At 48.2% G+C, this 26,480-nt stretch overlaps 1 long non-coding RNA gene across 1 annotated transcript; it reads left to right on the forward strand.

The window, feature by feature from the left end:
- The first annotated feature begins 3,050 nt into the window (after positions 1-3,050).
- On the forward strand, positions 3,051-10,174 carry LOC113936972. Its single transcript, XR_003524434.1, has 3 exons — positions 3,051-3,215; positions 8,957-9,214; positions 10,043-10,174. It is a non-coding gene; the product is annotated as an uncharacterized LOC113936972 (long non-coding RNA).
- The last annotated feature ends 16,306 nt before the right edge of the window (positions 10,175-26,480 follow it).

The following is a 26,480-nucleotide window of genomic DNA, read 5'->3' on the forward strand; positions in this document are numbered from 1 at the left end:
ATTTGCTCCCAGGGACTTTTGGGAACAGGGCAGGGATGAGGGGTCCTGATTCCCAGAGGCAGAAGAGTCATAGTACTTGCTCCAGACTTCCATTTATGACTTTGTTATTGACTTGCTGTCACTTGCTGTGACTCTGGGCCCAATTTCCCTGTGCTAGTCTCCATTCCTTTGTCATAAAATGAAGATGACACAGTCTGTCCTCTCCACTTTGCAGGCTGGTGTGTGAGTTACACATATGAGCAGGAGGGTTTGAATATCAGAAAGCCCTGAGCAAACACACTGCTTGGCTTTCCTTACTTGGGGTACAGCTGGAATCTTGGGGCCACTTCACATCACTGTCTCACAATTCTGCCAGCTTTGGTCCCTTCCTCAGATGACAGTTTAATAGCTTCTGTGGGAAGAACAAAGCTAGAGGACAGACACTACTTACCTTCAAGAATTACTATAAAGCTACAGTAATCAAGATGTATGGTATTGGTGAAAAATAGACAAAGAGATCAAAGGAACAGAATAGAGCTTAAAAAAAAAAAACACAACAGAATAGAGCACCCAGAAACAGGCCCACATATACAGTCAATTGATCTTTCACAAAATAGTTAAAGAAATACAATGGAACAAAGGTAGTGTGTTTGACAAATGGTGCTAGAACAACTGGACATTCACAAGCAAACAAACAAAAAACAACAAAAAAGAGAATTTAAACACAGCTTACACCCTTCTGAAAATTAACTCAAAGGATCACAAACCTAAACATAAAGTGTGAAATTATAAGACTCCTTGAAAATAACACAGGAGAAAATCTAGATGACTTTGGATTTGATGATGACATTTAAGATACAACACCAAAAGCCATGATCAATGAAAGAGACTTGATAAAATTAAATTAATGATAAAATTAAAGATTTCTGTTCTGTGAGAGACACTGTCAAGAGAATGAGAAGATGAGCCATGGACTGGAAGAAAATATTTACAAAAGACACATCTGATAAAGATCTGTTGTCCAAAATATACAAAGACCTCTTAAAACTCAACAGCAGGAAAACAAAAAAACCTGGTTAGAAAATGAGCCAGACCTTAACAGACACCTCACCAAAGAAGGTAGACAGATAGCAAATAGCATATGAGAAGACGCTCCACGTGATATGTCAGCAGGGGAATGCAAGTTAAAATAATGGTACCAAGACACACACATTAGAATGGCCAAAACCCGGAAAACTGACACCACCAAATTCTGGTGATAATGTGGAGCAACAGGAACCCACATTCACTGCTGGAGGGAATACAAAATGCTAACAGCTACTTTGGAAAACAGTTTAGCAGTTTCTTACAAAACTAAATATACTTTTACTCATAAGATCCAGTAATCACACTACTTGTTATCTACCCAAAAGGAGCTGAAAACATGTCTACAGAAAAATCTGCACACAGATGTTTATAGCAGCTTTCTTCATAATTGCTAAAACTTGGAAGCAACCGAGATGTCCTTCAGGAGGTGAAAGGATAAATAAATTGTGGTCCATCCAGACAATGGAATACTATTAGATGCTAAAAATATATGATCTATTAAGCCACAAAAAGACATGGAGGAAACTTAAATGTAAGTAAGTAAAAAAAAGCCAGTCTGAAAATGTGACATACTTGATGATTCCAGCTATATGACATTTCAGGAAGGGAGAAACTGTAGAGACAGTAAAACTGCCAGGGGTTAGGGAGAAGCATGGGAATGAATAGGCAGAACACAGGGGATTTATAGGGCAGTGAAACTACTCGTATGATACTATAATGATTGATACATATCATTATACATTTGTCCAAACCCATAGAATGTATAACACCAAGAGTGAACCCTAATGTAAACTATGGACTTTGGATGATAATGATAATGACGTTTCAATGTAAGTTCATCAGTTGTAACAAATATTCTATTTTGATGCATAATGTTGATGATGGGGAGGCTATATATTTGTGGGGACAGAGATGGGAAATGCCTGTACCTTCTGCTCAGTTTTGCTGTGAACCTAAAACTGCTCTGAAAAAATAATGTATATATATATTTAAATATATGTGTGTGTATCTGTGTGTGTGCACATACGTATGTGTATACATGAGCATGCATGTGTGCGCACGCGCGTACGTATGTGTATACACGAGTGTGCGTGTGTGTGTGTATGTGAGTGCATACGTATGTATATACATTAAGTGCATGCGTGTGTATATATATATATATATATATTTTTTTTTAAGATGAAATAAAGCCTCTCCTCATTCTAGCCTAAAACATCTCCAAGTCCTAGGGAGCCCCTGTGACATTGTGAACATGCTTTGTTACATCACCAGCTTTTCATAAGATGCTCCTGCCTCTTTTGTGCTGTGACCAAACACTGGCCTTCTACTGAGGACTTGGTTTCCTTTGCCACCCTGCTGGTCAGAGATGGGCTTAACTTTCAAACTTTCTATGAAAATGAAGTTCACAAGACCTCCTTGATATTGGTTACTGAATCCTCTTTCCTTACTTTTTTTTTAAAACTGGGATTTCCTCCCAATTATACCATGACAAACTTCCCAGGGGCTTCTTTCCAACTGAATGCCTCTCAGGCTTTTTCCATCTGGTCCCCTGGTGGGGTGTAGCAGCATTAAATGATCTGGATTTCCCAAAGCCTAAGACTTCTGCCATCTGTGTTTGCAGGGGCCTCTGCTGGGCTGGCCATTCAAGTGGGGTGGCAATGGGTCTGCAGCACTTCCTCCTGCTTGCATCACGAGCTCACTGTATCACAGGGTACCATGAATGGGGATGGTGGGGAGGACAGATATGAATGATAATGAGGTGCGGAGGATTACTGGGGTCTTTAGAATGGCTCCATTGGTGGATAGAACTTTGTACACTCTATCGATGCTCATGTGGCAGGTTGTATTTTCCACACATGGCCACAGTGATATCTTTTACCACATACACTATTCTAGAATCTTGTACATCCCCATCAGGAGGTTGAATATATATCCCTTTCCTTTGGTCTCTGAAGGCTTTTGTGACAGCTGCAACTAATAGACTCTGGAGGAAGGAACATGATGAGTTAAGGATAAATCATACAATTGGCATGCATTCCTCCCTGGACATTTGCTTGTGGATCCCAGCTGCCACGCTGTGAGGAAGCCCAAGCACCAGCACCCTGAAGAGAGCTGAGGCCCCTCAGCCCTGCCTGGGCTCCCAGAGGATGGTGAGTGCAACACCTCAAAAGTAATCTCTTCCCCCATACTGAGTTTCTCTGGCTGACACTGCATGGAGCAGAGATGGGCTACCCTACCATGCCCTGACAAAATGGCAGGTTCCTGAGAATGATAAATGGATGTCATTGGTTTTAGCAGGAATAACCTGGAGGGCTAATCTTTTACCTTGGCAAAACTTGTGCTTAACACCTAGATTGTATTTTAACCATGAAATTCATCTTATGTTTGCTGATTTTTTAAGCAATTGTGCTATCTGCCTCAAATACAAGCATTCCCCGAGGAAAATAGAAAGTTGAGACCACTTGGAGTGGTCTCAGACCACTGTCCAAATAGACAGAGAGACCACTTGGAGTAAGCCACCCAACAGGTAACAGCATGTTACAGGCAGCAGACTGATGCTCATTGGCTGGGAGGTGCAGAGGCTTGCACGTGCAGAGGCTTGCACTGTTCCACCTGCTGAGTGACCTGAGGATAAGCAGGCATTGGATGGAGGAGTACCCAGTGAAGGACCATGAGCCTGCCTAGGGCCCAGGTCCTCTGCTGCCTGTCCCCTCTGTAGGTTGATTCCTCCACAAATGGCCCCTAGACTTCTAAACCCCAAACAGCATCCTTGATGCCCACCCCCCCCACCGCCAACCTGCCAGCCACCATGTGCCTTTGGGTGGCCTCACTGCATTGCCCCTACCCTCCACTGGATGGCAGCATTTGCAGGAATCCTATCTGAGACATGTTCCTCTCCAGGAAGCCCCCCTGCTCCCAAGCCAACTTGGCTGCCTTGCTTCCCCCTGTGTGGCTCCCCAGATGGACCCTGTACTTCCTGAGGACACTCTAAGCTGATTGGCCACATTGATGGCGTTGGTTGGTTGGGGCAATGGGCACCGCCTGAGACATGACTCTGTCTGCTTGTGAGAGGTCCAGGGCTGCCCTTGAGGGAAGCTTCTCTAGAGATGGAGCTGGGGTGATCCTGTGGGGAGGTGAGGCTCCCGCTCTCCCCAGCCCGTGTCGTCCGGTGTCTGTGAAAGCAGGGTAGTCATCCCTTTCTCCAGGGTCAGTTCCTCTCTCAGGACCCTAACAGCCTTCCCCGAGAACCTATGAGCTTGTGTTTGCTGGGAAGAAGCCTGCCCAAGAAAATCCCCTTTTTCCTAAGATCTGCCTGGAGCCCCAAGATGAATCTATCACTTAGTGTCTGTAACTTCTCTGGAATTTGTAGTAAGTTGGGCTTTGACAAGCCACTTTTATTTCCACAAAGCTTAATTCAAGAAATGATGTTCCTTGATCAATCTGCACATCAATTTCCAGCCAGAGTGTGTTGTAAAATTGCCTTTCTTAGGTCAGGCCGGCTGCAGCAGGAATTAGCCATTTTGAAACAAGATGTAAGAGGCTGCAGGTTTTTTTGTTTTTGTTTTTCCCTGTTGTTTGCCACATGTTTATTTATTTATTTTTTATTTTTTCTTTAAATTTTTTATTGTTATGTTAATCACCATAGATTACTTCATTAGTTTTTGATGTAGTGTTCCATGATTCATTGTTTGTGCATAATACCCAGTGCTCCACGCAGAATGTGCCCTCTTTAATACCCATCACCAGGCTAACCCATCCCCCCATCCCCCTCCCCTCTAGAACCCTCAGTTTGTTTTTCAGAGTCCATCATCTCTCATGGTTCATCTCCCCCTCCGATTTACCCCGTTCATTCTTCCCCTCCTGCTATCTTCTTCTTCTTTTTTTTCTTAACATATACTACATTATTTGTTTCAGAGGTACAGATCTGTGATTCAACAGTCTTGCACAATTCACAGCGCTCACCATAGCACATACCCTCCCCAAAGTCTATTACCCAGCCACCTCATCCCTCCCACCCCCAACCACTCCAGCAACCCTCAGTTTGTTTCCTGAGATTAAGAATTCCTCATATCAGTGAGGTCATATGATACATGTCTTTCTCTGATTGACTTATTTCACTCAGCATAACACCCTCCAGTTCCATCCACGTCATTGCAAATGGCAAGATCTCATTCCTTTTTATGGCTGCATAATATTCCATTTGTATATATACCACTTCTTCCTTATCCATTCATCTGTCAATGGACATCTTGGCTCTTTCCACAGTTTGGCTATTGTGGACATTGCTGCTATAAATATTGGGGTGCACGTACCCCTTCGGATCCCTACATTTGTATCTTTGGGGTAAATACCCAGTAGTGCAATTGCTGGATCGTATGGTAGCTCTATTTTCAACTTTTTGAGGAACCTCCATACTGTTTTCCAGAGGGGTTGCACCAGCTTGCATTCCCACCAACAGTGTAGGAGGGTTCCCCTTTCTCCACATCCCCGCCAACATGTGTCCTTTCCTGACTTGTTAATTTTAGCCATTCTGATTGGTGTGACGTGGTATCTCATGGAGGTTCTGATTTGGATTTCCCTGATGCCGAGCGATGTTGAGCACTTTTTCATGTGTCTGTTGGCCATTTGGATGTCTTCTTTGGAAAAATGTCTGTTCATGTCTTCTGCCCATTTCTTGATTGGATTATTTGTTCTTTGGGTGTTGAGTTTGATAAGTTCTTTATAGATTTTGGATACTAGCCCTTTATCTGATATGTCATTTGCAAATATGTTCTCCCATTCTGTCGGTTGTCTTTTGGTTTTGTGGACTGTTTCTTTTGCTGTGCAAAAGCTTTTTATCTTGATGAAATCCCAATAGTTCATTTTTGCCCTTGCTTCCCTTGCCTTCGGCAATGTTTCTAGGAAGAAGTTGCTGCGGCTGAGGTCGAAGAGGTTGCTGCCTGTGTTCTCCTTTAGGATTTTGATGGACTCCTGTCTCATGTTTAGGTCTCTCAACCATTTGGAGTCTATTTTTGTGTGTGGTGTGAGGAAATGGTCCAGTTTCATTGTTCTGCATGTGGCTGTCCAATTTTCCCAACACCATTTGTTGAAGAGACTGTCTTTTTTCCATTGGACATTCTTTCCTGCTTTGTCAAAGATTCGTAGACCATAGAGTTGAGGGTCCATTTCTGGGCTCTCGATTCTGTTCCATTGATCTATGTGTCTGTTTTTGTGCCAGTACCATACTGTCTTGATGAAGACAGCTTTGCAATAGAGACGGAAGTCCGGAATTGTGATGCCGCCAGCTTTGCTTTTCTTTTTCAACATTCCTCTGGCTATTCGGGATCTCTTCTGGTTCCGTATAAATTTTAGGATTATTTGTTCCATATCTTTGAAAAAAGTGGACGGTATTTTGATGGGGATTGCATTGAATGTATAGATTGCTCTAGGTAGCATTGACATCTTCACAATATTTGTTCTTCCAATCCATGAGCATGGAACATTTTTCCATTTCTTTGTGTCTTCCTCAATTTCATTCGTGAGTATTTTATACTTTTGTGAATACAGATCCTTTGCCTCTTTGGTTAGATTTATTCCTAGGTATCTTACGGTTTTGGGTGCAATTGTAAATGTGATCGACTCCTTAATTTCTCTCTCTTCTGTCTTGTTGTTGGTGTATAGGAATGCCCCTGATTTCTGTGCATTGATTTTATATCCTGCTGCTTTACTGAATTCCTGTATGAGTTCTAGCAGTTTTAGGGTGGAGTCTTTTGGGTTTTCCACATACAGTATCATATCGTCTGCAAAGAGTGAGAGTTTGACTTCCTCTTTGCTGATTTGGATGCCTTTGATTTCTTTTTGTTGTCTGATTGCTGTAGCTAGGACTTCTAATACTATGTTGAATAGCAGTGGTGATAGTGGACATCCCTGCCGTGTTCCTGACCTTAGGGGGAAAGCTCTCAGTTTATCCCCATTGAGAATGATATTCGTGGTAGGTTTTTCATAGATGGCTTTTATGATATTGAGGTATGTACCCTCTATATCTATACTCTGAAGAGTTTTGATCATGAAAGGATGCTGTACTTTGTCAAATGCTTTTTCTGCAACTATTGAGAGGATCATATGATTCTTGTTCTTTCTTTTGTTAATGTATTGTATCACGTTGATTGATTTGCGGATGTTGAACCAACCTTGCAGCCCAGGGATAAATCCCACTTGGTCATGGTGAATAATCTTTTTAATGTACTGTTGGATCCTATTGGCTAGTATTTTGGTGAGAATTTTGGCATCCATGTTCATCAAGGATATTGGTCTGTAATTCTCCCTTTTGATGGAGAATTACTTTGTCATTCTGGTTTTGGGATCAAGGTAATTGGGGCCTCATAAAACGAGTTTGGAAGTTTTCCTTCCATTTTTATTTCTTGGAACAGTTTCAGGAGAATAGGTATTAATTCTTTTTTAAATGTCTGATAGGATTCCCCTGGGAAGCCATCTGGCTCTGGGCTTTTGTTTGTTGGGAGATTTTTGATGACTGCTTCAATTTCCTTAGTGGTTATAGGTCTGTTGAGGTTTTCTATGTCTTCCTGGTTCAATTTTGGTAGTTGATACATCTCCAGGAATGCATCCGTTTCTTCCAGGTTATCTAATTTGCTGGCATATAGTTGCTCATAATTTGTTCTTATAATTATTTGTATTTCTTTGGTGTTGGTGGTGATCTCTCCTCTTTCATTCATGATTTTGTTGATTTGGGTCATTTCTCTTTTCTTTTTGATAAGTCTGGCCAGGGGTTTATCAATCTTGTTCATCCTTTCAAAGAATCAGCTCCTAGTTTCTTTGATCTGTTCTACTGTTCTTTTGGTTTCTAGTTCATTGATTTCTGCTCTGACCTTTATTATTTCTCTTCTCCTGCTGGGTTTAGGCTTTATGTGCTGTTTTTTCTCCAGCTCCTTTAGGAGTAGGGTTAGGTTGTGTATTTGAGACCTTTCTTGTTTCTTGAGAAAGGCTTGTATTGCTATATACTTTCCTCTCAGGACTGCCTTTGCTGCATTCCAAAGATTGTGAACAGTTGTGTTTTCATTTTCATTGGTTTCCATGAATTTTTTTAATTCTTCTTTAATTTCCTGGTTGACCCATTCATTCTTTAGTAGGATGTTCTTTAGCCTCCATGTATTTGAGTTCTTTCTGCCTTTCCTCTTGTGATTGAGTTCTAGTTTCAAAGCATTGTGGTCTGAAAATATGCAGGGAGTAATCCCAATCTTTTGGTATTGGTTGAGACCTCATTTGTGACCTAGGATGTGATCTATTCTGGAGAATGTTCCATGGGCACTAGAGAAGAATGTGTATTCCGTTGCTTTGGGATGGAATGTTCTGAATATGTCTGTGAAGTCCATTGGGTCCAGTGTGTCATTTAAAGTCTTTATTTCCTTGTTGATCTTTTGCTTAGATGATCTGTCCATTTCAGTGAGGGGGGTGTTAAAGTCCCCCACCATTATTGTATTGTTGTCAATGTGTTTCTTTGCTTTTGTTATTAATTGGCTTATATAATTGGCTGCTCCCATGTTAGGGGCATAGATATTTACAATTGTTAGATCTTCTTGTTGGATAGACCCTTTAAGTATGATACTGTGTCCTTCCTCATCTCTTATTACAGTCTTTGTTTCCTTTCCCGAGCCAGAGGATTCTGGAGGTCACTTGAAAGGCTCTTTTACTTTACTTCAATTCCTTGGGCTCTGTCTCACTGAGGATGCCCATAGCATAGCCAACAGGACAGAGTCTGGGTGGCTAGGTAGTTCTTAGTCCTAAGAAAGAGTGTTGTTAGACGCTGCTCAATCTCAGTCAATGCATAGCGCAAGTACCTGCTCATGACATTAATGTGACTAATTTCTTCACTGTGTACTTCTATTTTTCAAAGTTTATAGGGATCAAAGCTTACCTGGCAGCTGGGGAAGCATTGTCTGCTACCAGTGACCTCTCAGCTTCTCCTGTTGGGCCTCTGGTCCAAAGGCCACCCCAAGAGCTGTGAGCACCAGGGGCCTGAGGATGGTGGGAAGCAAGGCCTCGCTCACTGAGCTCAGATGTCAGTGTGTTTGGAAGGAGGGACTGACCCCAGTTCCTCATGCTTGATCGCCGGCCACGCTGCTCTGAATTTGAGAGCGAAACCCTTTGGGAGGTAAGAGGGGCCTCCTTGCACACATGGGCACATGGATGGGTGCAGGGTGCTGACCTGGATTTGTCAACAGACCTGGGTTCAACTCTGTGCAGCATTTCTCCCTCTGGTCTCCCCCCTCCCCTTTCCCATCCTGTGACCCTGAACCCTGCCAATCACAATGTGATGCAGCAGCTTGAATTGAGATCCATTTCCTACCTTTCCCTGGGGTATTTGCTTTGTAAGCCTCACTTCAGACTGTGGGATTAAAACTTTTGCACATATCATAAGTCAGGCAGAAAAGGAGTGGAGGGCTTTTAAGGCCTGTGGAGGGCTTTCTAACATCCTAAAAACAAGCAGATGGACATTGGGTTTGGTTGAGACAGCCCCTGTACATGCCCACTCTTCTGGGGTTATTAGTAACAGCAATGTTTTCTCTTGTGCAAAAGTGTCCTGGTCTGAAAAATGATATCATCCCTCTGGTCACAGATCATTTTGGAAGAGCTTTCAAAAGTGTAGGGCTGCTCAGTTGTCCCTGGGGGACAGAGCACTGAAGTGTAGGCTTAGAGATGATCCTGTCATCTTTACTGCTGATTCCCCAGCCAGCAGAACAGTGCAGGGGCTCCATAAACGGAGTGGGTGACTCCTCCCTTGGTCCCATTTTGCAGATGAGCAAGCCAAGGAGAGGAATCCTCACGTAGTCCCCCATTTTCTGATCTATGGCTCTTCCCCTGCTTGATGTGGCTTCAGGCAAGTCCATATTGAGACCCAGGGCTGGTTGGCCTGGGCAGGGCTCTCTGGGGTCTGTCAGGTGCGGCAGGCCAAGGCTTCCCTCTGTTCTTCCATCACCAGTGTTGCCAAGGGGCTGGACTCAGTCCCCGTGAACTGCATGTCCTGGTCTCGATGCCACCATTGATTACAAGTCTGCACCCATGGAGTTGACTGGCCCAGGCATTCATCAAACGCACATAATTAGGCTTCCTGTATTGAATGCATTGAAAGTCTGAACACAGCAAGGAAAGGGAAATCTTTCTTCATTGGATGCACATTAGCAAGCACCTTCAGATGCAGGAGTTGTTGGTGGGACACCATCTTTCAGCAAATACATGCATGGACGTGTGCTTTTGTTTTTGTTTTTTTAAGATTTTATTTATGTATTTGACGGAGAGAAACACAGCGAGAGAGGGAACACAAGCAGGGGGAGTGGGAGAGGGAGAAGCAGTTTTCCTGCCAAGCCTGGAGTCCGATGTGGGGCTCGATCCCAGGACCCTAGGATCCTGACCTGAACCGAAGGCAGATGCCCAATGACTGAGCCACCCAGGTGCCCCTGGATGTGTGCTTTTATATTTTGGAGAGAGAAAATCCTTCCCTTGTAGACCTCATCCACTGGGTCTCCAGGGCTGCTGAGCCTATAGACTTAAGGCTTGATTCAATTCCCTGATAGCTTGCAAAAAAGCAAAAGCCCTCATTCTAGAGGTAGGTTTCCTTATGAGAAGTGCAAATGCAGTGAACTTTGTTTATTCTGACTAATGTACTGAAGCCATAAGGGAAGTTGCATTTTGGTCCCAGTGTCACATAAAAAGTAGTTTGCTGTGCCTCACACATGCGGGGCTGGTGGAGGGGAGATGCCAGGTGACTACGAAGATGAACTCCGGCTGTGGGGGATTTGGGGCCCACAGGCAGACTTATGGTGGAGGAACCAGGGCCCAGGTATGCCCTTCAGTGACTTTTAGGTCTAGGAAACTTTCTGTCAGTGTCCTCCATAGTCACTCCGGATGCCAGGTAAGTGCTGCCCTCGCCAGGGCTAGGAAACACAGGTGGGTTGTCCACCTCCAGCCTCCTAAAAACAGACGCCTATCAGGTGACATGGGTGACGGCATGTCCCTGGCTTTGCAGGACAGAGGCCCTGTGTGTCAGTGGCTCTCACCGTGGTGCCACCAGAAGGGCTTCTGGAGGGAGGAAGGCATGAGGAAAATTCCAGACCCCTCCTCACGGCGACGCGGGACACCTGCTCCTCTTGTTCCATACAGTGGACATCTGTGGAAGAGTTCACAGAAGGAAGGAATCCACTGAAAAGCCACTTGCTGAACTGAGCCAGGATTTCGGTGGCCATGTTTCATATCCAAGTGGCCTTCTGTATGCCCAAGTAACAAAAAGCACCTTTGGTGGATCAGTGCTAGGCTTCCGGACTGTTATTGCGGTAGGATTCCCTTACAGCTGGCAAACCACATGGACAGAGCACAGGGCAGTCCAGGCCTGCTCGGCTGGGGCCAAGGATGTTTTGTTTACCTTCGTCAAGGACTAGGGCAGAGAGACGCATAGTCATTCTTCTTTTGTTCCTTGTAACTTTGTTACATTGTTTTATAAGAAGTACCAAACTCTCGGAAGCGGTGAAAGGGAGGGTGCCTCCCAGGAGTTGGAGCTGCTCCCTCAACACTTCTGGAGTCCTCCCCAGCCCTCCCCTGGTCAAGGGTAGCCTGAAGACAGAAGCACTGTTTTTGGCCACATGGAGAGCCTTCTGGGTCTGCTCAGGCCCAGAGAACTAAGGGAGGGTGAGCATTCCTCTTGCTGCGGGAGATGAGGCCCCAGTGGGTGGACAGGGGTGAGTGGTGTGGAGATGACAATGGATAGCAAAGCTCCTGCTGGATGGGATCTGGGACCTTCTCCATCTTGGGGTCACCTGGCAGAGTCCTGTGTTCTCAGGGTGTGCAGTGCAGTGAGGGGGAGTGTGAGAGCAGATGGTGGCCCCTGCTCTCAGACCTGCTCTCAGATTCGGTGATGCCCGCTCAGTGATGTGCTGGTTTGTGGGTCAAGGGCATCTGTGTTGGCTAGTTCATATGTTCAAATACATACATATGGTTAAAATGTCTGTGGAAAGAAAGGGTCTTTGACACATAGAGTTGAATATATTTATTTTAATATGAATAAGTTCTGCTTGTGTAATTTTTATTCTTGTGTTTTCCCAACTCTCCTTACAAAGGCAGTGGGCTTGATGGTAGTTAGAGGGGGTCAAAACCCTCACGAGTTTCCCCCACCCTGAGCTGGCATTGTGCTGGGTCTAGGGGTGCCACAGGGAACAAGGTAGGGACCCTTCTAGCCAGGAAGAGTGTCTTCATGTCTGGGTCAGGGATAGGGACTTCAGGGCAGAGGTCTGGGGCCTTGGAGCAGTCCTGGGGTTCAGGGAAGGCCCCAGGGCAAGGGGGAGGGGGCAAAGTGCTCCTCCTCTCCTTCTCCTCCTCCTCCTCTTCTTCTCCTCCTCCTCCCATCTCCTTCTCCTCCTCCTCACCCACCTCCTCCTCCTCCTCTACTTCTCCTCCTCCTCCCCTACTTCTCCTCCTCCTCCTCTCCACCTCCTCCTCCTCTCCACCTCCTCCTCCTCCTCCACCTCCTTCTCCTCTTCTTCTCCTCCTCCTCCCCTTCTCCTCCTCCTCCTCCACCTCCTCCTCCTCTTCTTCTCCTCTTCCTCCAATCTCCTTCTCCTCCTCCTCCCCCCACCTCCTCCTCCCATCTCCTTTTCCTCCTCCTCCCCCACCTCCTCCTCCTCTTCTTCTCCTCCTCCTCCTCCCATCTCCTTCTCCTCCTCCTCCCCCACCTCCTCCTCTTCTTCTCCTTCTCCTCCCCCCTCTTCCTCCTCCTCTTCTTCTCCTCCTCCTCCCCCCACCTCCTCCCATCTCCTTCTCCTCCTCCTCCCCCACCTCCTCCTCCTCCTCCCATCTCCTTCTCCTCCTCCTCCCCCACCTCCTCCTCCTCCTCCCATCTCCTTCTCCTCCTCCTCCCCCACCTCCTCCTCCTCCTCCCATCTCTTTCTCCTCCTCCTCCCCCACCTCCTCCTCCTCCTCCCATCTCTTTCTCCTCCTCCTCCTCCCACCTCCTCCTTCTTCGGGTGTAGACTCTTAGTTAATTTTTATAATATTTAATTTCAAAAGACTAAGGCCAAAGTAGGAAGGAAAACAGTGGGTAGAGAGACTTCAAAGACTGACCCAATCCTCTCACTTTTCTTCCTGGATGCAAACTAAAGCCAACTCAACCCAACCCAACCCAACCCAACCAGAACCAGACCACACCAAACCAAAACCAAAGCAAACTGCTCTAAGCCAACAGAAGAAACCTGGGCCAAGGTCTTCTAAAGTGATGTGGATGCACAGGAGTGAGTCATCCATGGTACCTTCTGGAGGAAGTTAAAATAAAAGGAGCCGGAAGCATGGAGGATGAGGACTGTCAGCACCAAGGGCAAATACACTGTCCACTTGGTCTTGGGAATGGGGTCTCTTGTCCTGCCTAAATATAATAAGGGTGGAAGAGAGGATCTAGATGATTCTTGCTGATCCCTTCAAGGCTAAGATTTGGGAGAGATTTTTCTTGAAATCTTCACTGGATAACAATAACGTGTCAGGACGCATCAATTATATTCTGCCTCATGTTTTATAGTTCTAACACTTGTAAAGTTAAAAATGTCATGGCATGAGATGGGGGGAATCAAGAGCTCTTCTACAATTAGGACCAACCCTGGGGAATTGGAAAGACAGGTAGTAAATGGAAGGTCTCCCCACCAGGTGACCCTGGAGGGCTGGGTGGCAGCCTGCGCATGTGGGAAACACAGTCTGAGCCATGCACACTGTGGGGATGTTGGTAAGCAAGGCTTTTAATTAGACTCACTCATTAATTTGTTGTGACTGACTTGCTTTGTACCAGGTTAGCTAATGAAGTGAAATTTGGGTATCATGTGCAATTATCAATGTTCATTGACCCAAATGTTGACATTTTCTGGGGACCCCTACGCTAATGATGAGCATACATACAAACATGTTCTTGGAGTGCTTCACAACCATGAAAGTGGAGGATGTTCAGAGCATTTTATGCGCTATTGTAAGTTACCGGTGGCTAATGAGGGTCAGGTCAGTTACTTGCCCAGCAAAGGCTGAAAGCTGCTCATGGCTACTGAGAACAGGCCCTTCTGGAGTCTTTTATGACTCCAAGTCCAGTGCCGGGCAGCACTGATATGCCATAAGATGTTCATGGGAGTCACGTCGTTGGAGTGGGTGTGCGGATGATCCCATGGGTGTTATGTTTTATGGTAGTGCTGTCTGAGGGTACCTGTAGAAATGCAGATTCCTCGACCCTACCTTAGACCAGTGGAGTTGGGATCTTTGGGTGTGGGCCCCAGGAATTGCTTCTGCCACAAGAAGTACACATGCTCCCACGTGCATCCCACTTGCCCAGAGTTAGCAGAGAAATTCTGGGGACCCCATGTAATCAGAATGCCCATGAAAAGTGGCAGCTGACAGTATGCAGAGGAGCTGGCATGAGTCAGACTCTTGCATGCTGAGTCACTAGCTGGATGTGTAGGAGATGGAAGGTGGAATTGGCTTTGGTCCACTTCTCCCTTGTGGGTGTGGGTGGAGGATCAGCCGGGAGGTGTGAGAGTAGCTGCTTCATGGGCAGATCCAGGTCACCAGGACTGGGAATCCAATAGAGAGCAGCCCTTGTCTCTGCGGCTGGGGAAGGGCCCCTTGTCCCCCTTCACCTGGCTGCCTGTCCCTGACCTGGCCTCTGAGTTGCTCCTGCCTGCTTGGAGATGGCTCAGACCCAGGGGCAGAGAGCCCCCCAGGGGCTGGTCCCAGGCTTAGGGGAGGTCCTGGTGGCTCCACCAGGGGTGATAAAACATCTGGTTGGCATGAGGAGATCCAAGAGGAGGAAACAGGCAGATGTCTTGAACAGCACAGCACAACACCAAGGAAGAGTGGGGCCCATTTCCTACCATGAGACAGTGGCTGTCTGCCCCCATCTACTCTTGCCTTCTCACATTTTCCAAATTCTTTTGATAAGGAAAAAACCTGTGTCCTAAGATGGCCAACCGAGCCAGCAAGGGAGTCCCAGCCCCTGCCCCAGGGCTCTTCCAGGTTCTTCTCCCTGCTCTGCTTCCCGTGCGCACCAATCCAGGTTCTTCTCCCTGCCCTGCTTCGCGCACGTGCCAAAAGTGCCAAGTATGTGGAAGTAGAAGTGTATAAATTGCCCCCTTTGTGCTTGGGGCTCAGACGTTTGGAGACCACTCTCCTCTGAACCCAGCAGTGTTAAATAAACCTCCTATCCTCCAAGATCTCCAGGTGCCGCTTGGTTCTTCCATTGGGTGATCCTGTCCAGGTTCCGTAACATTTGGTTCCTTGACCGGGAAACCCAACCGCGCCGGCCCATTGTTGCCACTGGTTTGGGGGTGATGGCGGGGCGGTGACGGAAGGAGGGATCCTAATGGAGAAGGCACGCCCGCCTAATTTTCGCCACTCTCCCACCCTGGTTGCCTCGGGCTGGCCCCGCTCCGCTGTTCCCGCCGGACTCGAGGAGACTTGGAAGGTGAGGACCCAGTCCCAAAGTTGGACTCCAGTAAGGCCTGGGGCCCCAGGATGTAGATAGGCCCACCCACCGGGGTGGGAGGGGAGCCTGATCACCTCCCAGAGACCTCTTAGAGGTCTCACAGGTAGGGATTCCCAGGGAGGGAATGTAATAACTTCTGGAGTGAATGTGTGAGTGAATGTGCAGTCCAACCTGGCTTGCTCAAGCGGACTGATCCTGTGACTCCATGGGCGGGCACCCTCAAGGTCCCCAGAAGCCTATGGAGTCTGAGTGGGCCCGTCTGTGATTCTGTGGTGAATGGCATACAGTCTATGGTGGCATCGGAATAGTTTCCGATCATAAGTCACAACTCTGAGACCGCTACGGCTAAGCCTCACCCAAGCTCCTTCAGGACACAGACAGACGGGCATCTGATTGGTCTCCTCACCATAGGAGGCACCCTCCCCTTGTCTGTCTCTGTGTCACCACACACGGGAACATCACCATGGGGTCAGGGCAGAGTAAACCCACGTTTCTAGATCTAGAAAGATCAAAAATTTCAAGAAGGGGTTTTCGGGAGGCTATGGAGTCAGGATGAACCCCGGCAAGTTGAGAACACTATGTGAATTGGAATGGCCCACCTTTAATATCGGGTGGCCTTAAGAAGGGACATTGGATGTCCCAACAATTCGTCAAGTATGGCAAGTCGTAACAGGAGAACCAGGACACCCTGACCAGTTTCCTTACATTGACTCCTGGCTAGGGATTGCTCAGACCCTTCCCCCACCTGGGTGCGATTCGCTTGCAATAAGCAGGGATATGCCAGGGTCTTAATCACCTCATCCAAGCGACCTAAAGAAAACCAGCAAAAGCCCTAGTCTCCACAATACTAGCCAGAGATCCCAAGGATGAACCAATCCTGCCCCCACGGTACATAACCCCAAGACTGTCTACACCTGGCCTTTCAGCTCCAGACACTCTGCCACCATTGGTTTCACTGGCGCCCCCAGGCCCAGAGGATCCGGCACCCCTAGGCGCAGAGGATCCACTGGTGCCCCCAGGCCCAGATCCACTTTCTCCAGGATCAGCAGCCAGGCTGTGCCCCAGTCCGGGTGCAAGTGCCCTCCAAATGCCGGTACGAGAGACGCAGGAAGCTGAGAGGCGGGATGAAAATGGGACAGTCCAACCTGGCCATTCCATGATGTATTATCAGCCCTTCTCCACCACCGACCTCCTCAAGTGGAAACATAACACCCCATCCTACTCTGAGAAACCACAGGCTATGGTAGACCCCATAGAATCCCTCTTCCAGACTCATCGGCCAACCTGGGAATACTGCCAACAGTTACTCCACACCCTGTTTAACACAGAGGAAAGGAGGAGAATAATGAAAGGTCCATGGCAGTACCTGGAAGAGCACGCACCAGTGGGAGTCATCGACCCTGCTGCCTGGGCTAATACGGCCGCACCTGAAAAGTGCCCAGCACGGGACTTCACCACAACTGAGGGACAGGCCCACATCCACCGGTACCAGGAGGCCCCCCTCCAGGGAATCCAGGCAGGAGCTAAGAAACCCACGAAAATGACTAAGGTATCCTCGGTCACTCAACAACCAGGGCAGTCCCCCCGGGACTACTACGAAAGACTATGTGAAGCCTACAGGATATACACTCCATTTGATCCCAAGGCACAGGAAAGCCAACAGATGGTAAACACCTCCTTCGTGGCTCAGGCTGCCCCAGACATCAGAAAAAATCTTCAGAATCTAGAGGGTTTCGCCAGGATGAACATCACCCAGCTAATAGAGCTTGCCAATAAGGTCTACATGAACAGGGAGGTCACAGCCAAATGGGAAGCTGATAAAAAGATGAAAAAGAAAGCCAGCCTCCTTGCCGCTGCCCTGAAAGAAAAGGACAACACAAAGGTGGGGAGATCCTGGCCACTGAAAGGGGGGAGACCCAGAACCCCCCGGGCAAAGGATCAATGTGCCTACTGTAAGGAGAAATGGTATTGGAAAAATGAATGTCCCAACTGGGGAAAGGCTCAGAAGCCCAGGAAGAACCCCAAGAGGAGGACCTCAGATGTCTTGTGGGAATGGACTCAGACTGAGGGGGACTGGGCTCTTTCCTCCATGGCCCCTGTGAGCCCACGGTCAGAATGAAAGTGGAGGGCCAACCAGTGACTTTTATGGTTGATACTGGGGCTGAGCACTCTGTTGTCGCCCCCAGTGGCCCCTTTCAGCAAAAGGACTGCACCATCCTTGGGGCCATTGGGACATGGGCGATACAACAGCTCTTTTGCCAGGCTCACCAGTGCGAACTTAGGGGCCACAAGGTCTGACACGAATTCCTTTATCTGCCTGATTGCCCCTTCCCTCTCCTGGGCTGAGACATCCTCTCTAAGCTTAGGGCTCAGATAACCTTTGAGCCCACTGGACACACTAGCCTCTGATTGAACCCAAGGCAAGAGGAGACGGGGTCTCTGGTCTTAGCAATTACCACGCCGAGGGAAGAAGAATGGAGGCTATTCTGTGCCCAGGCCCAACCGAGCAGCCTGCCGGAGTTCAGACTCACCTTCCCTTCAGTATGGGCTGAAAACAACCCACCTGGACTAGCCCGCAATCGGGCCCCTATCATTGTTGAGCTGATCCCAGGAGTCCAACCTCAGAGGCAAAGGCAATACCCCCTTCCACAAGAAGCTAAGGTTGGCATCCAAGAACATCTGGCGAAACTCAAAGATGCAGGTATTCTAGTCGAGCGCCAGTCGCCCTGGAATACCCCACTCCTGCCAGTCAAGAAGCCAGGAGGGGGATACTGACCAGTTCAAGGCCTGTGGGCCATCAACAAGGTGACCATTTCTCTGCACCCAGTGGTCCTGAATCCGTACACCCTCCTTGGCCAAATCCCAGGGTCGGTCAGATGGTTCACTTGCCTAGATTTGAAGGATGGCTTCTCTGCCTCCTCTTAGGTCCCCAGAGCCAGCCACTGTTTGCCTTTGAATGGTCTGAACCTGACACAGGGTGCCAGAAGCAACTGACTTGGACGCACCTCCTGCAGGGGTTTAAAAACTCACCAACCCTCTTTGGGGAAGCGTGGGCCGTGGACCTCGCCAGCCTCCCAAGAGAGGCCACACGGTGCACCCTCCTCCAGTATGTGGATGACCTCCTCCTCACCAGTGACACACAAGAAGACTGCACAAAAGGCACAAAGGCCCTCCTACAGCTCCTGTCAGACTCAGGATGCTGAGCCTCATGGAAGAAGGCATAAATCTCCCAACAACAGGTCCAATACCTTGGGTTCCTCCTCACCCAAGGGAAGAGAGAACCCAGAGGAAAAGGGTCATCATCTCCCTGCCACAGCCCCAGACAAAAAGGGACCTACGAGAATTCCTGGGGGCTGGAGGATTCTGCTGCATCTGGATCCCTGGGTTCTTGGCAATAGCAAGACCCCTCTATAATCTCTTAGGGGATCCAGATCAAGAACCCCTGCCTGGACTGAGGAAGCAGAAGCCGCCTTCACAGAGATAAAGACCGCCCTAAGGCGGGCTCTAGCCCTGGGCCTACCAGATATAGAGAAACCCTTCAATCTCTTTGTACATGAAAAAGAAAAGATAGCTCTCGGGGTATTGACTCAGACTATTGGGCCCTGGCAATGGCCAGTTGCATATCTGTCAAAGAAGCTGGACTCCATGGCAGCAGGATGGCCACCGTGCCTCAGGGCGCTGGCAGCCACAGTCCTACTTGTCAAGAAGGCAGACAATCTCACCCTGGGCAACAACTTAATGTCAGGGTCCCTCACACAGTTGTGTCCCTCATGAACGCACAGGGACACCACTTCCTTTCCAACTCTCAGCTAGCACAATACCAAGGGCTCCTCTGTGAAAACCCGTGGGTCACTCTCGAAACAGTAAGGACATTAAATCCAGCAATCTTTCTCCCCATGGAAGAGGGGAACCAGGCCATGACTGTTCCGAGGTAACAGGTGAAGTCTACGCGAGCCATCCAGATCTGTGGGATCAAGCCATAAAGAATCCAGAGCTCACGCTGTTCAGTGATGGCAGCAGTTACCTAAAAGAGGGTGCCTGGAAAGCGGGTTATGCAGTGTAACCACAACCACTGAAGTTCTAGAAGCTAAGACATTACCAGCTGGATGGTCAGCTCAACGGGCTGAATTATATGCCTTAGTCCGAGCCCTCACCCTTGGTGAAGGCAAAAGAGCCAACATCTATACTGACTCTTGGTATGCTTTCGCTACTGTACATATACATGGAGCCATCTACAAGGAAGGGGGCCTCCTAACTGCAGCAGGAAAAGCTATCAAGAACAAAGAGGAGATACTGAGACTCCTCGACGATGTCTGGCTTCCAAAGGAAGTAGCAGTCCTGCACTGTAAGGGACACCAGGAATGAGATGACCCCACAGCACAGGGAAATCGTCTGGCAGATGAGGCAGCCAAGACTGCAGCTAGTGAAGACATGGACAGAGCCCCTTCCCTCATCATGGCCCTGACACCCCCGGAAGAAGTCCCTCCGCTCAGTTACACTGAAAAGGAGAAAGAATGGGCCCTGGCTGAGGGAGCCACCCTGGCTGAAAAGGGATGGTGGATGATGCCAGACAGGCGCATCTTCGTTCCACAGCAACGGGAGGACATCTAGTCAAGGAATACCACCAACTCACTCATCTGGGAAAAACTGCATTAGAGCCCTTCTCAAGAAGCTCTACTACATCAGTCAGCTGCCAGCACTATGCTGAGCAACGAGTGAATGATGCATAACATGTGCTAAAAATAATGCTCAGTCTGCACCACGGCTCCCGCCAGGTGTCCAGAGGATGGGAGCAACCCCCTTCGAAGATCTAGAGGTAAACTTCACAGATGTGCAGCCAAGCAGGGGTTCAGATATCTCCTAGTAATAGTATGCACATACCCTGGGTGGGTCGAAGCCTTCCTGACTAGGATGGAACAAAGCCGGGAAGTAGCTAAAGTCCTCTTGCGGGATATCGTGCCCCAGTTCAGCCTGCCACTAACAATCTACAGTGACAATGGACCCGCATTTGTGGGAGATGTTGTACAGGTCTTGACCAAATCTCTTAACATCACCTGGAGACTCCACACCGCTTACCAGCCCCAAAATTCAGGGAAAGTAGAGCGAATGAATTGCACCCTCAAGGGAACCTTAGCCAAGTTTTGTCAGGAGATTAACCTCCCGTGGCCTGATCTGCTACCCCTAGCTCTCCTGTGTGCTTGCTGCACACCCGAGACATCAGGTTTCTCCCCATTCAAATTAATATATGGACAGCCTCCCCCATGCTTGGGAAGCCTTCCAGGAAAATTACATCAGGTTGGAGATAAAAAAATAAAGGAGCAGCTTCAGGCCCTGGGGTCTACCCTAAATAAATTACAAAAGTACACCATTGAGAGGGCCCCAATTTCCTTAGGGTCTCGGGTACACTCCTGAGACAGGGGACTCAGTTTGGGTCAAAGATTGGAAGAAAGACCCCCTCAAACCACAGTGGACAGGGCCCCACACTGTTGTTCTAACCACCCCTACTGCCCTCAAGGTCTCAGGTGTCACCCCGTGGGTCCACCACTCAAGAGTGAAGAAAGCTCATCATTCGTACAAGGAGCCGCACCAGTGTAAATCCAGCCAGACTTCACGAACCCACTCCAGCTTCACCTTCGACGAGACCCCACCAACTGATGGACACCTGCTCACCGTGTTCCCTGGCTCTTATTGGCGTGATTTCCCTCATCTTGGGAGTCGGACTCTATACTGTTTTCCCTCCTGACTGGACTTTCTCCCAGAGGCTTACTATTTGCCATTGCTTATTAGGTGACCCTAGGTTGTATTACTGCACTTAACTTTTCCACAGGTTTCATCTGCTGATGGATTAGCCACAATGGCTCCCTCTAACTAAGGTCATAGACCCCACTTTTACTGGCCCTCTGCTGTCTACTCCTGAGTGCATTTCACCATGGTTTTCCTGGCCCCAGTCAATCCCGGTCTTCTGCTACCTGGTATGCTGTTCCTCCTCACTGCCTCTAGCTTGCCTGGCCAGGCAAGGAGGACAACTCTTGTATCACTGTTACTGGCAAATGGACTTTCCAGCTTATTCCCCTCAATCCCGCACCAGCACCCCCACTGACTTCTTCCACCTGGGATGGGCACACACCAAAGGTTAACCTCCATTTTGATGGATGCCAGCTTCTTGATACCTCCTGGGAACCTCTTAGACGGTGTTCCTACCATGGCCCTCACTCAGGTTACCAGCTGGTAGATATCTACATCTGTGGGGGCCCTATGCCTCAACAGCCAAACACCTGACCCCAGTTCTCGCAAGCTTGGGGATGCGAGTCATGGGTGGCAACTTGGCCAGGAATGGAACAATGGTCCAATGGGTGGTGGAGCCTCAAACAGCGCAGTGACATCTGGATTTCCTTGTCACACAATGCCACTCCATCCTCTTGCTCTAACAATCACTGTATGCCGCTCATTCTCTCAGTCCTAGAACCCAGTGCTACATCATGGACAACAGGAATCACTCTCCTTTTGGGCCAATATCACTCTATAGGGACTGACCCCATGGCCAAGTTTATGATTAAGTCTGTGTTCGTCCCAAGCCTTGCAGTCAGCCCTCAGAGTCAGACAGAAAATAACTCACCCTGGCACATCCCTGGGTCTGCCATCCACACACACCAAGCACCTATAGCGCAACTGTTAGGTATGATTAACACCTCCCACCAAGCACTTAACCACTCAAATCCACCCCTAGCGTCTGACTGCTGGATCTGTATGAAGCCCGGTCCCATCCAATACCTAGGTGTCATCCTCAACCAGTCCATAGTGTCACCTCTCCCTTGACACTGGGGACCTCAGATTATCCCTTTCTGGCTCCGGTACCACTGTATGGAAACTCTTCTTCTCCCGTCATGGGCCAAGGTCGGGTTTGTGCGCCTAACAACACTTTTCTGGCTTGTGATCAAGGTGTATACATCTGCATCACCCCGCACATCAATCCTGCATGCTTGTTAGTCTCTTACCCGATCTTTCAGTCCTCCCCAGGAGTGATGCCCCACTCACATGGAGACCTCCTAGCCGCCCTCGACGCTCTTCCATGGCCATCCCTCTTATCGTGAGCCTGCTGGCCGTGTCAGGTGCTGCCCTCATCGCCACTGGCATCGGGATGTCTCAGGTTCAGTACCAGGGGTTAACTCAACAACTCACGGCGGATTTTTCCGCCCTCACTCAGTTGGCCCTGGCCCTGCAGTGCCAACTCGATTCACTGGCCTCAGTGGTCCTGCAAAACAGGCACGGGCTTAACTTGCTCACGGCCGCGCAAGGGGGCTCTGCCTCTTTTTACAGGAGGAATGTTGTTTCTATGTGCTAACGAGTTGGGGGTGGTCCAAGAAACTCTGACCCAATTACAGGAATGAGTAAATCACCGGTGGGAAGCACTCCAGCCGACAACTTGGTGGGATTCCCTCTCACAGTGGTTCCCTTGGTTCGCCCCCCTCATCAGCCCCCTCCTAATGCTCCTCCTCATAGTAGCATTTGGTCCTTGTCTTCTTAATGCCCTTACTAGGTTTATCACTGCTCAAATGACTAAGATCAGACTCCAGTTGCTCCTTACTCATTATCGCCCCTTAGAAGATGAAAATGCCCTCTAAACTAGGTGTTTAAAGGGGTATCAAAGGGGGGAATGATAAGGAAAAATGTGTGTCCTAAGATGGCCAACCGAGCCAGCAAGAGAGTCCCAGTCCCTGCCCTGGGGCTCTTCCAGGTTCTTCTCTCTGCTCTACTTCCTGCACCGGTGTTAAATAAACCTCCTATCCTCCAAGATCTCCGAGTGCTGCTTGGTTCTTCCATCGGGTGGTCCAGTCCAGGTTCCACAACACTTTGAGGCTGGGTATGGGCATGCGACTCAGTTCTGGACAAAGTGACGAAAAGCAAAGTGTTTTATGGGGCTTTCAAACAATCTTATTGGAAGACAGGCTTCCTTTTTTCTATCTCCTTCCTGCTGCCTAGAATGTAGATGTGATGGCTGGAGCCTAAGCTGGCCCACTATGTGATGTGCAAAGAACATGGAGCAGCAGGACAGGCAGGTCCCTGTTACTTTGGACTTGCCAACTAAGAGCTGCCTACCTCTGTTCTTCCTTTATGCCTGAAAGAGACATGTCTATCTTGTTCAAACCACTGTTTTGGTGCACTTGAACCCAAATCAAACCAATCTAAGCTAATAAACATTGACATCTGGGAAATCTAAGACTGGGTGGCAGGGATCTAGGCATGGAGTCAGGAACTTGAGGAACATGTACTTGCCCCAGGAAGTACTGAGTTGAAGAGAGGCAAGACTCTGACCTGGAACTGATACAAGCCAGGAAACTCCTCCAAAAGGCACAAGGAAAAAGTCTACCACCTGGTACTAGAATCAGAAGTTAGAGCAGTCTTTGTGATAGTGCTAGGCACGGAGCAGCTTGTTCTCTGTTGCTTGTGTCCTCCTTCCCCACCTAGGGCAGTACTGCTCTCAGAATAGGCTGGGGTAATTAAACTTGGGATGTCTGGGTGGCTCAGTCCGTTAAGCATCTGCCTTCGGCTCAGGTCATGATTTCAGGGTCCTGGGATCGAGTCCCGTGTCAGGCTTCCTGCTCAACAGGGAGCCTGCTTCTCTCTCTCCCTCTGCCCCTCCCCTTGCTTGTGCTCTCTCTCTCTCTCAAAGAAATAAATAAAATCCTAAAAAAAAAAAAAAAAAAAGAAAGAAAGGCAGGGGTAGAGGTATACAGCCCCACTTTGAAAATGAGAGGGCTGCAGTGGCAGGGAGGAAAGCCAGGATCACATTTCCTCATTTCACCCTTTCCAGGATTTCATCCTGTCTCTGCAGCTGGTTAATTCCTGTCCATGTCTCCATAATGGTGGTGGTAGGCAAAAGGCTGGTGTGTGTTTGAGGTACAGCTCTTGTTGGGTGGGTGCCCTGCAGGGCTGGGGTCTTCCACAGGGGCTGGACAAGCCGAACAACACTGGGCTCTCCAGGTGAACTCACACCCACAAGAAGTCCTGGGATGGATGGACTCACTTGGCCAGGTGATGTGGGGAGAGCTGGCTTAATAGCATGGGGCTGTGCTAATAGCCATACACAAGAGCTCCTGGAAGCCGGGCACTGCCGTTTGCCTAGTAACCCTTATTTCATTTTACTTGATCTACTTGTTGATGCTGAAATAAAGATGGTACTTAGAAAATTGTTCAAAGCTGCAGAACCGGGATTCAAACCTGGGCTGGTCTCACTTGAAAGCCTGTGATCTTTTCCTGTGTTTTCCTATACAGGGTTTCACTTAACTCTGCCTTCCATGTCACCTAGTCTTTACATTTCCATGTTCTCCATGAAGTGAGAGGAGCAGACTAGATTAATTATCAAGATCCCAAACACTGGGACTGGGTTGAAACCTCATGCCTACCTGATCACTCCATCCGGTACTGTGCTACTCTCTAGAAAGCTTAGGAAGACCCTCACTCTGGTCATGTATTAGATATTGCTTGTTTCAGTAATCTATTGTTGTGAAACAAACTTCCCCCAACTTAGGGATGGAAAGCAACATGCAGTCACTCTTGTAGGTGTATGGATGCTGTGGTCAGGGATGAGGACACAGTGGGAAGGCTTGTCTCCATTTGATGATATCTGCATCCCCAGCTGGAGAGTGCAGCACTGTGGCCTCCCTGTGGGGCTGGACCTTCTTGCAGGGTAACGGTGGGCTCCAAGAGGGGGTGTCCCAGTGGGTCGCAGGAAAGTCAGGCAAAGTGGTATGGCTTCTTCTGACCCAGACTTGGAAGCCACAGGGCACTTTTGCCATGCTCTGTTGGCCAAAGCGTCACAACCCACCCAGACTCAAGCAGAGAGACGCAGATCCCACCTCTTTCTGGGAGGAATGTCAAAGAGTTTCGGGGCCCCATTTTATGCTGTCACAGTAAAGTGCAAAGGCACATAACCACACTCGTACTCATGTCACTGTGATCTTAGTCATTGACTTGCAGGGGGCAGGGATATCAAATGAACTTAATGTATGTTTAGTCACATCGTTGCTCCCTTGGTCCTGAGCAGTCCTGCAAGTACATGAACTCGGTATCATCCCCTAGAGGGCTTATTGACACACAGATTCCTGAGCCTCACCTCCAGAATTTCCGATTTCAGTGGGTCTGAGATGGAGCTTGGGAATGTTCATTTCTGAGACATTTCCAGGAGATGCTCATCCTGCTGGTCTCGGGACCAGCACTGAGAACTATTGAGAACCAACTATCTATGACCAACCAGGCCTCAGGACTTTGGAGGCTCCAATGATTAGAACGATGCTCTGCATGCATTTTGATCATGCCCCATCAGTTAAAAAACTCGAGCACAACCCAGATATGTACATTTTAAAGTTACACACGAGTGCTACGGTTAATCACATATTAAATATTAATGAAACCTAATATACATATCTTATGTTTCCAGTTTAAAATATATGTGAATAAAAAAGTTCTAATATTTTCTTCTTGCATTCCAAGGCATGGCTTGGGAGCCCGCTGAGTGTCACAGCCCACACTGGAATCCCCTGGGCAGAGCACAGTGAGTGCCTTCAAGGCCCGAGGGTTCTTAGTGCTCAAGCACGGAATTTGTAATTGTAGCTCATGAATATTCATTGAACCCTGAATCTATGCAAGGCAGTAAGTCAGGCACTATAAAATATTCAAAGGAAGCAAAAGATTAATCTTATAACCTAGTTGCTGTTTTGAGACTATGTATTTCCTGTCTTGCTCCAATGAGGACTTAAGGCAGCAGAACAAACTAGTTAGAAAGCATATCAGTACAGATAAAAGAACTAGCTGTAAGACCACATGAATGGGTTCAAATGACGTTCAACATTTATAAGATGCAAGGCTTTAGTGAGCTGTTATGGGCGGGATCATGTGCCCCCCAAGTTCCTATGTGGAGGCC

Source organism: Zalophus californianus, chromosome 8, assembly GCF_009762305.2.
Source record: "Zalophus californianus isolate mZalCal1 chromosome 8, mZalCal1.pri.v2, whole genome shotgun sequence".
Taxonomy (NCBI): domain Eukaryota; kingdom Metazoa; phylum Chordata; class Mammalia; order Carnivora; family Otariidae; genus Zalophus; species Zalophus californianus.